At 37.7% G+C, this 16,953-nt stretch overlaps 4 long non-coding RNA genes across 4 annotated transcripts in view; 3 read left to right on the top strand and 1 right to left on the bottom strand.

Annotated features, from left to right (window-relative positions):
* LOC136263742 (uncharacterized) overlaps positions 1–16,953 on the top strand; it is a 139,601-nt gene that overhangs the window by 41,911 nt on the left and 80,737 nt on the right. The window lies entirely within an intron of this gene.
* LOC136263817 (uncharacterized) lies at positions 1,565–2,342 on the bottom strand. Its single transcript, XR_010704802.1, has 3 exons — positions 2,285–2,342; positions 2,022–2,226; positions 1,565–1,679 (listed from the first exon to the last, which is right to left on the bottom strand). It is a non-coding gene; the product is annotated as an uncharacterized lncRNA (long non-coding RNA).
* On the top strand, positions 4,248–16,804 carry LOC136263766 (uncharacterized). The gene is made up of 6 exons (XR_010704781.1): positions 4,248–4,307; positions 7,379–7,439; positions 9,639–9,762; positions 11,748–11,839; positions 13,566–13,661; positions 16,406–16,804. It is a non-coding gene; the product is annotated as an uncharacterized lncRNA (long non-coding RNA).
* Positions 4,793–5,500, top strand: LOC136263730 (uncharacterized). The gene is made up of 4 exons (XR_010704767.1): positions 4,793–4,821; positions 4,878–4,939; positions 4,988–5,050; positions 5,107–5,500. It is a non-coding gene; the product is annotated as an uncharacterized lncRNA (long non-coding RNA).

Raw genomic sequence — 16,953 nt, 5'->3', positions numbered from 1 at the left:
AAATGATGGTTAATTTACCCAGCATTATAAGGTTATCATTGTCTACTCCTAAAAACATGTAGTATTTTTAAACTAAGGATAGTTATGCATTCCACTGCCAATAGTACCTAGATTTATAGGAGGTAATGTAGCCCAAAGTGTGGGGGAAACTTTAGCAATGAAAATTACACAGTAGAGTTTGTCCCCAGGAAAACTTTTAGATTTTAGAACTTCAAAGATAATCTTTTATTTAGTTACGGAGAAAATTAAGTAGCTGTTTAAAGAGAAATATAAGATCTTTCTCTTAGGGGGTGCTGCTCTTTTATGTCGCTCTTTTGTGACCAACAAAAGCCAAAAAAACACTATTCTTTAATATGTTGTAGGTTCTGTGATTGCATACTCTAAGTACAAAAATTTGTAGAAATCATATAAATAAAGAGCAATGAAACAAGGGACACCTGTGGCTATCCAGTGGACATTTAATTCGGATATACAGAGTATTGCCATGAAAAAAGGTAGGGATTAAATTTCCACTAGTATACATGTGATGTACCTGTAGTGTGAACAAGGTGTATAACTATAGCTGCACAATGTCTGAAGAAACTATGTGGGTTATGTAGTATGTACGTGTTGAGCTGCCAGTGGATCCTCAAAAACATTTAATAACTCACGGATGTAATTTGATTTACACATGATCTTGAAATTTGGCTTATTTGTAGTACTACTTGACCCGCTAAAAATATTTTAAAATCTTTTTGTTCAAATGCCTGACACAATATTTACGGTCAATCAAAATTTCCACCATACATTTCCTATTAGGAAGCCACAAAAATGTAGTATCCATTACAATCCTTTCCTAAACTTGTAATGGAGCTAAACCACACATGTCTGTTGTTGACACTTTTACTGTCACCACTAGTTGGCTGAAATGTTAATTCTCATTAGAAAAATTCCACTTTTCATTTTTTAGCTGTTTTTCAGGATCCATGTACATACATACTATATAGTCTGGTATACTTCCACAAATAGCCCCTAATACATGTAATACATGTCTAAATGTCTGTACATGAACGACAGTTGGGTGATTGGAGATGATGCCATTAATATGAACAGTAAAGTGAAATGTGCAATTTTTTGTGCTCTACTGTGTCCAGTTAGTTCTAGTGGAATAACCTACAATCACTATCATTTTGAAACCTTGGGTAATATCACTGCTACCACCCACACCCTCCATTCTTATGTGATACACAACCTTCAATGAAATTTCATCCATATAATTGATGCTAAGGTATCATAACTCCACACAACTTTGTTAGCTACTAAAAATTTAAAACACTCTAATTGAACACTCAGAATATTATAGGTGATGTCATACCCATTAAATGTTAAAATCATTTTGCATTATATCGTCCATACTTGTACACTGAAATATTTGTTGACTTGTTATAAGCAGTCACACATACCATTGTCCTTTGATGATCTTTATGACTACTGGATGCAGTCACCATCTCCAACAAGCAGTATAATCTCCACCAATAAGATTTGATATAACAAGTGGACCATCCCCCACTATAGTAACAGGTTGAGAACTAGTACAACTGGTACACACTTGGTGACTTGGATCGTCTCCAGTGATCTCAGTAACTGACATGACACTAATAGTACCAGTAGATGGTGGGGTTATATATGTAAGAAGGTGCCTAAAAATTAAACAGTTTACAGTATTAAACTGGTAAAGTGGAATCCCCCAACAAAACCACTGTTCATTGTGGGTATGTATTTACAGTCAGGATTAGGGTACAGATCTGAAACCTCTATGAGAACACTTTATCATAACCTCAAAGTGTCAGGGAATAGAAGAAGGGTCAATTCTACACATACACAATTAACTGAACAAGAGTAGTTCTATTAGAGTAATTTGTCAACAAGGTTATGCTCTATTAGAGTAATCTCAGTTTAAAGGGGCTTTATTTATCCCAATAAATTCTTTTGTGAGTAAACCGGCACACAAGAGTTCAGTTCAACTATACCAGTCAACTTACTGATAGTCATTTGGTTACTAACTCCATCAGGTCCATCACTATACAATGACATCACAGTGATGGTGTAGTGTGTATTAGCTAGTGGGTGACCAGTGATGTAGTCTGAGGTACTGATTGATGAGATGTTAGGTGTGATCATTGGACTATTAGTAAATGTTGATCCATTGTAATGTTGACGGGAAGTACACTGGTTTAGTAGTGGAGCCTGTATATAGGTAACAGTATCACAAGGGAAGGAAACAGAAGTAATATGTTTAACTTACCATCCACACCACATTTACATTATGTTGTTGTGTTTATAATATCAATGATTGGTTGGATCCATCAACTCAGGAGATACCACGTCTACATCTGTAAATAAATTACAAAGTATAATTTAAAATTCATTGATAACTCATATTAAATATTTCTCCCATGCATGCATTTAATGAATCATTTCCCATATAATTAAGCAATAATGTACACATACAGTACATCTGATATTACAACACAGTATGTCATATATGAGGTTGTTGAAGGAAATACATTAACTACGTACATGGATGCTTAAACTTGTGCGTTATATCAATACAGAATATTACAGAGACTCCATCCATGCAAACTATGAGTACATGCAGTATGAGTCCACTTTCAAAACTGTTAATGGGACAAAAATGTATAGGATCTCAAATTACTCTAGATTGGCCCTGGTGTATGCTCTATTAGAGTATTTGAACCATAAATGAATGATCTTTACTTATCTCTGATCTGAACATTGTTGTTGAAAGAATATAGAAATTATACTAGTAGATGGTAAGGTTATTCACAAACTTTAAGAAGATACCTGAAAATAAACAAATTAAATTATGAACATGTACAATTCCTCATTATGGGTATATACTTCAATAGTCACATACAGTCACATTCTGACATGTTGGAAAGCTTTCCTCTGTACTACTTTACTTCAAGAAACTTTTGGATAACACAGTCAGCTATTTTATACAAAACTAGGTTGGATGGGGCTTACTGGACAATTGGATCAAGAAGCTTTATAATGGTATGCTTGGCTTTTTTGAAAACTTTTCATTTTATGTAAGTCATGCATGCTCCCAACTCTTCACATGTTAGACAAAGCAACAATAAACATTATTATGCTTAATGTCACTGACTACACTATGAACAAAACATGTTATAGCAGCACTTAAATTGTGTCTGCCCTCTGCCTTACACTAGTTTGGTGCTGCCTGCCCCTTCACAAAAGTAAGGGTCTGGTGAAATACAGATACCATATCATTTCAAAAGAAATTCAATTAAACAGCATATGTAACTGCTGGTTACGTCAGATGATTGCCCTTCAATTAGAACAAAAACATTGTGTTGCCAAGGAGATTTGTGTGTGAATTGGCTACCACCGAATTTGAGTGGTAGAAATGGTTTAGTATCTGTATATCACCAGGAGCTCATAAGCACCACAAGGAATCAGACCCTTACTTTTTGCAAAGGGGCAGAGTAGCCTAACACTAGGACACCAGTACACATACAAACATGTACTGTACAGCGTAATTTGACGGGGGGAAATTTTGACGAATTCACCATTGTCAAATATTTACAAGGAAAATTTTGACGAATGCGTTGACTTCAGTATTCTAATTAACCAGTCACATGAGCTTTGACGAGGAAAAAATTGATGAATTGCAACAATTTGCCAAATTTGTCAAAATCCCCCCCCCCCCCCCCATTAAATTATTATGCTGTACGGTATGCACATTATGTAGTACAATGATACCTTGACATCCTCAATGCTGTAGGTGACAGCATAGATAATAGACACCCCTGTCTATTATCTATGGGGTGTCTATTATCTATGGTGACAGATAGTCACAATCTTTTGTCAGTGACTTGCATCATTGACATATATTACAAAATGTGACAGGGCCTGCAAAATTGGATACGTGGGCACATAAAATTGGTAGTTTGGCGCCGCCCGCCCCTTTTTGCAAAAGGGCGGGCGGCGCCAGACTAACTTTATGGATTCTATAACCCACCTGACCTTTCTGTGACAATCTAACAACTGCGATCCCCACTGCGAAATAAGGCTAAGCAATAGGAGCAATCGTCTTACTGTTACCTGCTCTAGATTCCCTGCAAAAGCGGTATTTTCTAATTAAAGAACACCGTGCACTGGTTACTCGAACTAACGCCCATTACTTTAATTAACGCGCATGCACGTGCTTTGCATTGTCTTGGATTGTGTACTGCTCGACAGCCTGTATGAAGACTTTGACACTAGTTGTATGATGCTAACAGGTACTCTATGTTGTACCAGTGATAGCTATTTTTCTGGTATGGCTTTTTTCTGGTATACTGTTGTGATCCCAGTTCTTTCGGCTAACATAATAATAGGCCATGAAGTAGTCAGACTACCAGTTGCACACTGTGAACTGAATCCTATTGAGATGGCCTGGAGTCAAGTGAAGGGACACGTAAAGCGGAACAACAAGAGGTATATCAACATTGTTATGGACATTGTTATAGTTTGGCATCTATTTAGGTTTACTTTGACTGAAGTTAAGGAACTGGTTTATCAAGGATTTGAGGCTGTTACATCTGAGAGGTGGCAATCTTTGATAAAGCACGTTCAAGAAGAAGTCGAAGATCATTACTGGGAACAGGATGGACTTCATGAGGAACTTCTAGAACGATTCCTCATTCACGTCAGCAGTGATAGTAGCGATAGTGAAGATGGTGATGGTGGTGATGGTGGTATTAATGACTCCTCCACCACCAGCAACAGTCTTCTTCTGAGCCTACTTCATCTGATGTAAGATTGTTTGATATTTACAATACTAGTGTTACAACTTGTATGTTGTTCTCCAGGAGTCATCGGATGGCTGGGATTGAACTCTGCAAAGTACATGAAAAAAAACAACAGATGAAGTGTAAGTGCATGCACTTTCAAAGTTATTGTTACTTTATTATGCTTGCAGAAGGTGAACATACCAGACATTGTGTATATTGATCAGTGCAGGAGTGTTTAAAAGTCACTAAAGGTATTATAGGTCCAAATGCATACAAACAGTATTTCATTTAGTGAAACTTTCTGTAGAGTTCTGTGGGAATGTGACTTTGAGAACCAGGTGCTGATTTGAAACGGCTTGTATGGCATGTGCACAAAGTGATGGGAAAAGGATTAAAATGACAAATTGACTAGATGGGAATAGGAGAGAATAAGCAGCTGTGTGGTAAATGTGAAGTTAAAAACATGTTGTTTGCCTCACTTGCAGGTACACCTATGCTGGATAAAAGTACTTGAGCTGTTATAATTTGGGTTTTTACTCTTAATGGCTGAAAGAGGTTTTTCCCCTGAAGATAAGTGGGCCACTTACCTTCTAAATACAATGCAACAGTGGCCCCAGCTCTTCTACTCACGCAACTCTGTTTTACACACACAAAAACTGTTTATTTTTTCTTGCAAAAGTGTATTACAGCCTCTTACATAACAGATGGTGATATCATGCGTGTCGAGGGCGGGAGTGTGACGTCTGGCTTCGCCACAAACATGTGTCAACATGAATATCAAAGGGCCGCGCTTTAGAGGCTTCCCCATTGAAAATGTATGGAGAAACTTTGCAGTGTCATAACTAGAGTGTCTTACATTCGAATGAAGCGCTTTTAATATATTTTTAGCGGATTGAGAAGCGCTACGTATCGAGCAATACAGGAGGCCCGTGCGATGTAGCAATCGTAAGTTATTAATCGTTTTTGAGGGTTCAGCTCAACGCGAACGTACTATAGCTGTGTAATGCAAATTTTGAACAAAACTACTAGACATTGTGACAGTAGTAATAAGTTTCTTATTAATTGTTCCAATGAATTTTGTGGTGGGTTTTAATGGAACTCATACTGTACGAGCTGAGATTTTATGATGCTGTCAATTTTATGTGTCTCCAGGACACTAATGAGAATACACTAGTACAGAGCTCTCAACTCTCACGCATTGCGCGTGAGACACACGCATTTGACTCCAATCTCACTCTTGAATTTGCAACTCACGTATAGTTTTGCAAACATCTCACGCATTTTTCAGAAACAGACTGTCTAGCTTTATAATATAGTCTCTATTAACTTACAATCCGAGCCCGTTACAATCTTTGTACCCCCGCGATAGCGAGCCGTATACTTTCGTACTTGAGATTTCGTAGTGAACGGTGCCGGCTCGCTTGTATCACATGCAAATACACGTGCAGCTGTACTGTGATGCTGTTCATATGGAGCAGCAAATTTAATTTTTATCTCTAAGGCTTCAATATTATTCAATAGTGAATAGCACCAATATTATTCACAGTGGTTGTTTACTGTAATATCTGGTTAGCTCAGTACAAGTTACTCCCCTTTCACAGTGGCCTTTGTGCACTGCTCAGTATGGTGTTTTCTTTGTGTGTTGAATACAATAAAGCTCACAGTAGCAAACAATAACTCTATAGACTACGTTACATACTGTAGCTAAATAGTATAGTTGTACCATGCAAGTGAGTTGTTTTTACTGCTTTACCACTTAGCTACATTAATAATAATATTTTAAGATGCTCTCAAAACTGTATAGTCTATTTTTCAAAATTTTCCCAGGGTACATGGCCACCAGACCCCTTAGCTAAGTATGTTTTGCACACTGTCGTATTTTCATCCAGCATGTCTCACTCCTACATACTTATTTCTCACTCATTTTAAATTCAGTCATCACTCTAAGGTAACTGACAGGTTGAGAGCTCTGCTAGTACAGGGACCCAACTCATACAGTTTTTGTGTTAGAGAAATGAGGGAACACCTCTAAGGTGCAGTGCTACATATGGGTCAGAAATTGGCCAGCCATTATCTGGAAGACAGACTATTTTTTTGTTGGGTATTGATGACTACCCCATTGAAACTGTACATTAAAGGTTATAATGAATTTGGTCAGCAAAAATACTGTAATTGGTAGGAGAAGTGCCTTTGGCTGATTTATTCTACTACTGCCTCTACACACTTATCGGTGTGTGGAGTTCTAATTTTCTAAACCCAGGGAACAGTTTTATCACCTTATTTATTAGTGTGTATTCTCCTGCTTGGATGGGTTCAGGTGGAAATTCTCATCCATCACATTGTAACTGCATCCAACACTAAGGCTGCTTGTTTCCTCATCTAGGGTGTAGCAAAAATAGGTCTATTAGATTTTCTTAGTCCTGAAAAGAACAAAGGCTGTGTGCCCTGAGTAACAAAAGCAACCTTCTGCTCTTAGTACCAATCAAAACACTCCAAATATACAGTAGCTCTTCCAATAATCAGTGTAATAAGTACCATTGTCTTTATAGTCACATATACCTGTGTCTCTTGTATTGTAGCACATGTGTAGCCTAGCACACTAGAGGATGACTACAACATATCTGCAGTGTTTAGTATTTGGTGAGTATAACCATTGTACTGTATATCCAGTGGAACACCTCTTACCGTGTGTATGTGGTCCCGTTTTGTGTTAACCCTCTAACTGTCAGGTTATCCAGCGGAGCATACCATAGACAGAAAATGGGCATAAACCACTAGATTGTTATTAAACAATAAATCACAAAAATGCTAAAATCAGCTGTAAACATGATCCTATCTCTATCAAACCAGCTGGGAGTGTATAATAGTACTTCTAATACTGTTCTAATCAGAGACAAATATAACATTTTGCAATAGACTGGTCATAATGTCCTGTCATGTGCAGGCTTGATCGGCCGTGGTAGGGCAGAGTGGGACATTTCAACTAAGAGTTAGATTGTACATGGTTATTAATTCTGGTATCAGCTGTTCACATCATTCATTGCTCCTGGGAGTAAGTGGTAGGCCTACTAAGTGGTAGTAAGAGTTCATAATATAAAGAGGGAGGGAGAGTGTCCAACACTGTATTACCTGGTCAAAACACACTGGTTCAAAGATTGCATCATATCCTGAATATTTCAGTATACTTCAGTATAATTCCATACAAATTCGTCACCTGGCTTCACCTACTGAAGAGCATTGATAGGTGTTGATTTAGCAAAGGGAAGCATTCTTAGTGCTTTGCTTTAATAGAATTAACACCCTTTCAGTAGTGATTTAATAAGTTTTGGTGCTGATAGTCATTGCGCAATCTTTGAATGCAGTGTGTTTTGATCAGGTAATACAGTGTTGGATACTCTCCCTCCCTCTCTATATTATGAACTCTTGGTGGTAGTTATGATTAGCAGTACAAGCCACAAACCAAGCAGATAAATTGTATTCCTTAGGCTGCATTCCTTTTCTTTTGATAGCTAGGACATTATGTCTGAGCAAACTGAATTATGCTCAAGCAGACTGAATTATGTTCAGACACAGAGGCTATTTGGATGGCAAATGTTATATTTGTCTCTGGTTCTAAAGTGTTATCCCACGGAGTGATTCACATCAGGTCTAGTTTCTTCAAGTTTCCACTGTCACACCCAATGTGCATGTGTAGAGAAATGCATGGCCCTTATGCCGTGTCTTGAAAAAGTAGCTTGTACTAGGGCTGAAACGGATAGCAACTTTTACTATCCGGATATCCTGAACTAAATCTATCCGGATATCCTACAGATAGTGACATCATCACTTGCTATAGAAACATTTTATAGTTTATTGTAAGCATCCTTGTTTTACTAGTACTAGAAGCAAACAAACATTAACATGAGAGCAAAAAGTTTGTGGTAATGTTACAGGGTTATTTTGGAATTCATCTAACAAGATTGGCAGCTGGAGAAAACATGAATACAAGTTGTAGCAGTTGCTACAAGACCTCTTCCAGGTACAACTAGTCGTAAAGAGCTCTTAATAAGGCAATAACTATTCTGTTACAACTTCTTCAGCAACATTCACAGCTGTGCCTCGTCATAGCGATGGGCGTGGTCACTCATGAGCAAGCTGATTAACTTACCAGGCAGCTGTTAACTTCACATAAAACTAGCTAACTCTCCATGGTGAAAATGATTCATCTTGTGATGAGAAGTTGGACAGGTAAATGGCTTTAAGTTATTACTATCCACTTGGCTTCAAAGTACTATCTGGATAGTAAATTATTATCTGGATATACGGATAATGCGGATATCTGTTTCAGCTCTAGCCTGTACCTGTCCCCATTGTTACAGATTGTCTTCTTAATGATAAACATGATTAACAACTTAAACAAATAACAAACTAGTCTTCTTTCATGATGAGACATTTCTGTAACTCTCGCGTAATAATCTGCAAGGGATCCGTTTACCCCAGTAACCGGGACTCTGTGTGCGTGAGGATTTCAGGGTAAGCTCAATGTACAAACAAGCTATAGCAAAATCAAAATTGTAGTCGGTGTGTAAGTTATTAGATCGATGTGCCATATGGTGGTTATAATGGTAACTAGAGGGTTAACTTGATAGCCCAAATTAGATTAATTTTTTAACAATGATGAAGTTTGGGATACCTGTAGATCAAAGGACAGGAGGGAGGAAGCTGTTTGCAATTGCCTGTTGTTCAGTTGGTTGCTAGGAGATACTGTAGTACATGTCCTGTAGTGACTTGCCTCTACCCAGTACATTCCATCATAGTACTAGTTGACATCATTGCTTAAGTGAACTGTTTTATTCACAGGATCTGATCATCATTGGCCCAAATGAGATTTAAGTCATACACATTTGAAGTAGCAGCTGAAATAACCTAGTTGAGGAGAGTGACTTCAGATCAAGAATGTGTATCATACACAATTGTTTTAATGGTGAGTGATGCAGGAAGATATTTCACCTACCACCAATAAGCTTTATGGATAAGTATGTCAAGAAAGTGGTCTTGAAGTTACTATAGCAACTCATTATGGTAGGCATGCCCTCCCCCATTCTTCCAAGAGAATGTTTAAATTTATCAAGAGCCCATGAAATACATTTTAATGTAAAATGAACATCATGTTTATATGGCAGCAGTCAGAGATCATGTGAACAATATATCTACCATATATGCAGTAGTTACGTACATAGTTTTTGTGAATACTCCCCACTTTTTCTACACCTTTATTGTATATTTATGTCTCTGTCATAGCTGTACTACATTTGTGTTCATAAGTACAGAGCTTTCCCCAGCAAAATAAAGTAGAGTAGTAAAACTGTCAATTTGCTACCATCATCAAAGAATTATATACTTTCTTTTTACCACATCAAAATGGTTTTGAGTAGACGGCTGCACCGCTCTACTGCTGTTTAGGGAATCCCCTGTAAGTGACTGCTTAATATTACCATGGGCCAATGGGTATCGTCATAGATAATAGAGTAAAAGGGATAGGAAACGCAAGTGATTTCTGGTTTGATTTCCGTTACGCATGACTTGAAAGGACAAGACAGTTTTGTGCTCAAGCATGGGAATTAGTGTTCTAAGCAGCGTAAATAGTAATCCAACAGACTACAGCAAGTATTTAGGCCTTTGTGAGAGATTTTGGAGAGAATTCAGACCGTAGATTTTGTAAAAAAGCGTATCGCATTAATCGTGATTGTTACATGTTGTCATACTTTCGCTCATAGTACTTTCATGCCTCGTCCATACTGCTTCTTTTATAGCAGGTTCCACTTTCGAATCCTGTGGTAAGCTAGGCATGTCACCAACACAGTCTTTTACCATTGCGCTGTACTGCAAGGTGATTTAAACTTTTGGTTAAAAATGGAAGATACTTAGTCGTTTCTTCAGGCAACAGTTCCTGCTTTGCTCTGATATTTCCTCTGGTTCTCTCTGTTAAATGGTAAGGAATAGGTTTATCACAGTTAAAAGGATAGAATATATTTACGAAGAAAGTAAAGTGGTTTAAAGTAATTTTTAGTCACTTTCAATCTCCTTTAATTTTGTGTATAACTTCCTTGAGGGTTGGTACCATCCTAGTTCCCTCGATTACTTACTTGAGTTCACTGTAGCGAAGTTTCACAGTTGTTGGTTGCGAAATTCTGTCGTTACAACACTTTGTTTCTCTTTGATACAAGTGCAGCAAGCGTAACGAGTATGTTCGTGACGTAATACACGGCATTCCAACGGAAATGTACGTATTTTATGACATCACGTTATTGCGTTTCCTATCCCATTTAAGTACTCTATTATCTATGGTATCGTTTAGTCAGTTTAGTCTGAGTTATTGCAATACTGCAACACTGATTTTTCCAAACCAGGTGTGTACCCACAACCAGCTGTGGCCAAGTGCTTGGTTTCTTGACATTGTTGTGTATGTATGTATGTATGTTTGCCTATGTCTTTCTGTAAAGTCATGGATAAATGTACTCTTTCACATCATCCAGTAATTATCTTATAACTCAGTAAATTGTTCTGCAGCCTAACATGGCTTGTGTTATTGCTATGTGTCATATCAGGTCCTGAAGTTATGTTATGGAAATGATCTGATAAATCCTGTTATGTGGTCAGACATACTCAATAGTACTATACAAAAACTTGTTAAAAGTGTTCAGACATTAGCCAGAAATGGTTGGAATATGGCAGATGTCTAACCATAATTTCAGGCTCTGTATATTGTGCACATACAATATGTTTTAATACTGTAAATGAGTTATTGACCATACAGCATATACATACACTTGCTTATTACACGCGCAATGTGTGTTTATTTGTATGAGAGTAATGGCTATCTTTGTAAGTGCATCATGTAGGAGCATGAAAAAATAATTAGGCACTTGTATGTTTTGTATTATACTATGTTGTATTGTGATATTACAGGAGGTTGAGTCAGAATGTTTAGTGATGACTGGAGCAACTATTGGTGCCAGTAACAATAAGGAGATACATTTGATATGCCAACATTTTAACTTGTAAGAATTAGTACTGATTTGATTGTTGTGTGTGTGTGTGAGTGTGTGTGTGTGTGTCATGTGGTGTGAGTGTTTTGCTTCATGCTGAACACATCAAACTTTGTATAACATAGCTATGTAGTATGGAAGTAGAGGAATAATGTATTCTGTGGAGTGGACTCACGGACTAGATAACCAATAAACAGGCATTATCTATCTCTTGTAATACTTGAGATGTCAACATCTAACTACATCTGCCAATAGTGCTCTTCCTTAAAAGTCGTAAATGTCGCATACGCACTTATTTATTAGAATATTTATGAAAGTGTTCCATGAGAAGCTTGGTGTGTAACAAAGGTGGAAATTTACATTTGAAGTCATGCCACTTTCACCTGGCTGCATTCAAGCTTAATTGGGACTCTGAAGAATAAGGATACTGTCTGTATCAAATTGCTTAGTAAAGTCATGAAGTTGTTTAATGGTAACCTAGTTACTCTTAAAATGTAGCTTTGTAAGGTATAGCTATAATTAATACATCTGAAAACAGACAGGCAAAGTTTAGACTGCAGGTAGCTATGTACAGTAACTTGAATGCTGTCAAGCTCATCATTAAAGCCTAACATCCAGTGCTAGGTACTGGAGCAATGAAGATTTACAACACTAATCTCTACCACTACTACATGTGTTTCATAATTAGTGTATCAATGACTTGTAAGGAAGACAAGTATTGGTAGTTGCAGCTTGATAATGGTGCCTCCAGCATTACAAGGGCTGGCTTATTTCTAGGAGGCTGTTACAAGTTCAGTACATTTGCAAGTCCATCGTGTGTGTATTTGTGGGTGTGTGTGTGTGTGTGTGTGTAGGTTCGATGCCCAGTGTTCCAGTCTACCCAGCTGTTTAATTGGACCTGGTGTCAACTGGAAGAGTAGCCCACCCAGCTGTGACTTAAATAAGCACCTGGTGTAACCAGGGAACCAAATTCCAACTGTCCATGACTTGCGCAATGGGTGAAGATCCAGCTATGACTTTGGGTGCCTGCACCTTTGCCTATGAGACATGGCCTCCTGTGTCCTGCCCCAGGAGAATTTATCTGCCTGACTCATTACACCTGAATAGCACATGAGTGTCCTGTGTTTGTTTGCTAGGTGAGCATGACTGTTGGCATAGTAGCCAAAGGCTTTGCTTTGTATGCATGTGTGCATTTGCTCATAGTGGTTGTGCTGTGTAATGTATGTGTTTGTATGAGTAGTGTAATGTAGTGTTTTTTTTGCTTCATGTTAGACATCTTTTGTAACATACTGTATATATACACTAGTACCATATAGTGGGTTATTTCAAGGGTAATATTTTTTGCAGATTGTCATTCCAAAATTTCAAGGGGAAAGATTTTGTTTATTAGTTGTATGAAGTCATGGAAATGGAGATTTGTACTTGTGTAACATGTGTCAAAGTGATTGGGATGCTACGGTTAGGTTGTTGGCAAGAGAGCCTTGATAGTTATAATGTGGTCAAGGTTGTGGTGATGGTAAGGTGTGGTGGCAGTTGGCCACGTGCCCAGAACAATCCTCCCTTTGACTGAGCATAGTTTTCTCTCAGATTTAGCATGACTATATCCCTTGTGTGGTATTCACAAGTCAATAAGCAAAAATTGCAATTTTCCCCTTGAAATAACCTACTGTATGGTAACTAGTATGTAGACGATTATGTTGATGTAGCATTTTATTATTATTCTAATTGTTTTGTACAGATGATCACTCTTGTGTGATGCTAGTTGTACCCAATGATCCAGGCTCTGTATGCATCAACTGATGACTAACTGGGCCACTATACTACAGTGATGAATGTAAACAATAACATATGAAATATGTCACTAAATGACAAGGCCGCCTTTCTGGGGTACACACTTCATATAAGAAATGTAGAGGTGTACCGACTACCGATAAGGGTTTTTGGCATGCACCGATATCAGATATTGATGCCACCAAAAGATAACCGATAGTCAATCTGATAGTACTAATCTACCCTACAACAACATGTGCATGTATACTATCCATTACTATACTCTGCCTGTGGTGGTATATAGCTTGGGTTTACTATTGTGCAATCCAGACAATTAGGCACCCACAAACTTTTTTTGCATACTCCCATGAGCCTTAAACAGATATTTCTGCATTACTCTGCATTTTAATGGCTTGTGAGAAAGCTGGTACAGTAAGTTTCCTTGGTTATCCTGTGATCCTTCTTTTTATTACTAATATACTCTGTAACTGTTTCATTCGTATAGACCGTGATAAGCTTTCCAGCAACAAACGCTAGAATTGTGTGTGTTTGTATGGCTTCTCATAGTGTAACACTTGTTGCAGACCAAGTTAACAATAAGCCACTGGTACTATACAGCCACATGGATAAACTAGAAAACCAATGCATAATCCGTTTATGTACAAACTACTGCTACTGTATATTATCGTTAGTGATATCAGTCCTCCTTCTGTTCTGTACCAATACCGATATTGGTAAAAACTACCATATCGATGGCCGATATTTTAGCAGATCCAATTATCAGTACACCTCTAAAGAAATGTTGCCCCAAAGATGTGCCCTAGCTACATGTTGTGAAGGTTCATGAATTGTATTCTCTTCTATCACATACATGGTAGAGGTTTACCCAGAGGGAGATTTCTAAGGGTTTCAAGGATCTCCTTTACTACAGACTTAACATAGTACTTGGAGTTAGAGGTGTACCAATAGGGAAATTTTGATATACTGAGTCTTAACACTGATACTGACCCAATATACTGATATGATATAGTGTAGGCATTAGCTACTGTGAGCTTTGGGAAAACTACATAGAGAACTTTAATATTGTATAGTTGGTAAGTTATTGTATCAATAAAAGTTAGCTATGTGTGTGTTTCTATGGCGTAGCACTTTTTTTCAAATTGAAAACTGTTTCCCAGCCTTGTTTGGTGTATAACAGAAGGCATAATGTACTGTAGCACAATCAGGAAAAGTATCTGGTGACAATTCAGTTTATACCGGTATATCACATCAGTTTTGGTAATGGTGTTGGGATGCCACTGATACAACACGTATGTATGTATTTGTGGTACATCTCCACTATTTGGAGTATTGAGCATTGACTCTTCATGCCTCTCTATTATGAGAAGTGTACAGTATTTATTCAGGTTGTTCATTGTCAGGTGTCCTCAAATATTCAATTGATACAGTAACATTAGTGGACAAACAACAAAAATACCTGAATGGTTGACAGAAGCGAGTGTTCTATTAGAGTGTTCTGTACATAGGTTAGAGTTAGTGTATGTTCTATTAGAGTAAATGAACAGTGTTACATTAATGAATGCATGGGTTTTGTTTATCTGAATAAATTCACTTATCAGTGTACTTTTATGACTATAAACTGACATACACATGTTTGAATAATGAAGGTCCCACTGTACTCTAATCTGTAACAGGCTGGAACTCCCCATTACAGTGCAAGGACTGGATCCTTCAATTCATGCCACATAGTTCTTACTGTATTCTTATTAAAGTGATCCCAATACACTACATGTATACAAGTACACAGTATAATACAATTAGTCCACAACTCTGTTACAATATTCCTCCCCTCGGACCGCCAAGCTAATGTGTGTATCATCATCATTCTTCTAAATTCTTCAGTGCTTCTGTTAGATTTGACAGTTGCTCAATTACTCAGTCAACCAAACAGTTTGCAATCATTCTCACACTTCACAATTGTTCTGACAGTATCAACTACTCACTGAGTTCTTGATAGCACCATACCACACTACAACTTCACTTGATACCACAAATCATGCACAGAGCACTGCTAGCAGGCACTGCAGACTTCACACTTGGTAGCAAGCAGAACCTCTCAACACCTCATCCCTTATGTCAATCCACCTCCCTTCACAGTCCATCCACCAATGGCTGCACGATTTACAAGAATTGGTCCTGTAGTTGCATCTCTCCAACACCTCCTACGATGCGACGAGACTCAACTGGCCTTGTCCAGTCTTGCATCTGGCCTCCTTCACCAGAGGGAATTCTTGCTCTGTTCTTTTCTTGTCTGGTCTCTTTCACCCAGACAGTTTGATTAATAACTATACAATCTCGGGTCCACTTACTGTATGGGATAAAGTGTCTCTCCTCTACCGGGTTCTACAGTTGTCACAACAAACCCACTGTTCTTATCTCGGTAGGACAATCAGGCAATATAGACTACTCTAATTGAACAGTAGGTTTTGTGAAGGGATCAACTTGGATCTACAATTAGTCTACTGCTAATATCCTTGGGTACACCGTCATAGGGCTGCAACAGAAAGGTGCTTGCTACAGAAAGTTTTTGCCTCAGATACTCTATGTTTTGCTTATAAATTGTGGGGATACAAATACTGTAGTAATTTTTTTTGTGGGTTTTATACAGGATCTCTTCATTGTACAATATCTTATAAGAATGGGGAAAAACTGAGCACTTTTTTTAAGATGCTACTGCAAAATGTACTTGTATTCAATATCATAAAGCATTGTCATTGTTTTATTACACCTGTGTGTTTTGTACATTAGGTCCCATTGTCTGGCTACTGAAAGATGATCTGGGAGACTAATAATGTACATGCAAGTAACTATCATGCCAAACCATCTTTAGGAGAAGGGCTGGGTTACCGTCATCCGTATGATGAAAGTGTTGAAAATTACAGTGGAGACTGTCTTCGTAAAATAACACTTTAAATTTATAACTTTGCTATATATTATTGCGTATATGTACAGTAGAATATTTTTGTGGCTGCTACATGCTTACCTGTGAAAAGGTGATAGCAATGAAAGTTCAAACTTTCTGTTATGTTATAATGAACAATTTAATATATTATAATGTGGAACAGAATAGAGTAAATTTTGATGCTTGACTGCAGTATAGATGCAGAACTGTATGGATATTGCATTGTGGTATAAATAAAAAAAAGTTTATCCTCACATTAGTAGCTACTATGCATGCAGTGGGTTATAGAGGCACAAATTTTGTGAATAAAAGCTTCAAACTTTCTTCTAGCAGATTAATCATACAATATGTCTAGTATGGTAGTACTGTATATTAGGGATCATGGAGGTGTGGG

Source organism: Dysidea avara, chromosome 1, assembly GCF_963678975.1.
Source record: "Dysidea avara chromosome 1, odDysAvar1.4, whole genome shotgun sequence".
In the NCBI taxonomy this organism is placed as follows: Eukaryota; Metazoa; Porifera; class Demospongiae; order Dictyoceratida; family Dysideidae; genus Dysidea; species Dysidea avara.
Note: the sequence above shows the minus strand (reverse complement) of the source record. Positions and strands in the feature narration are given on the sequence as shown.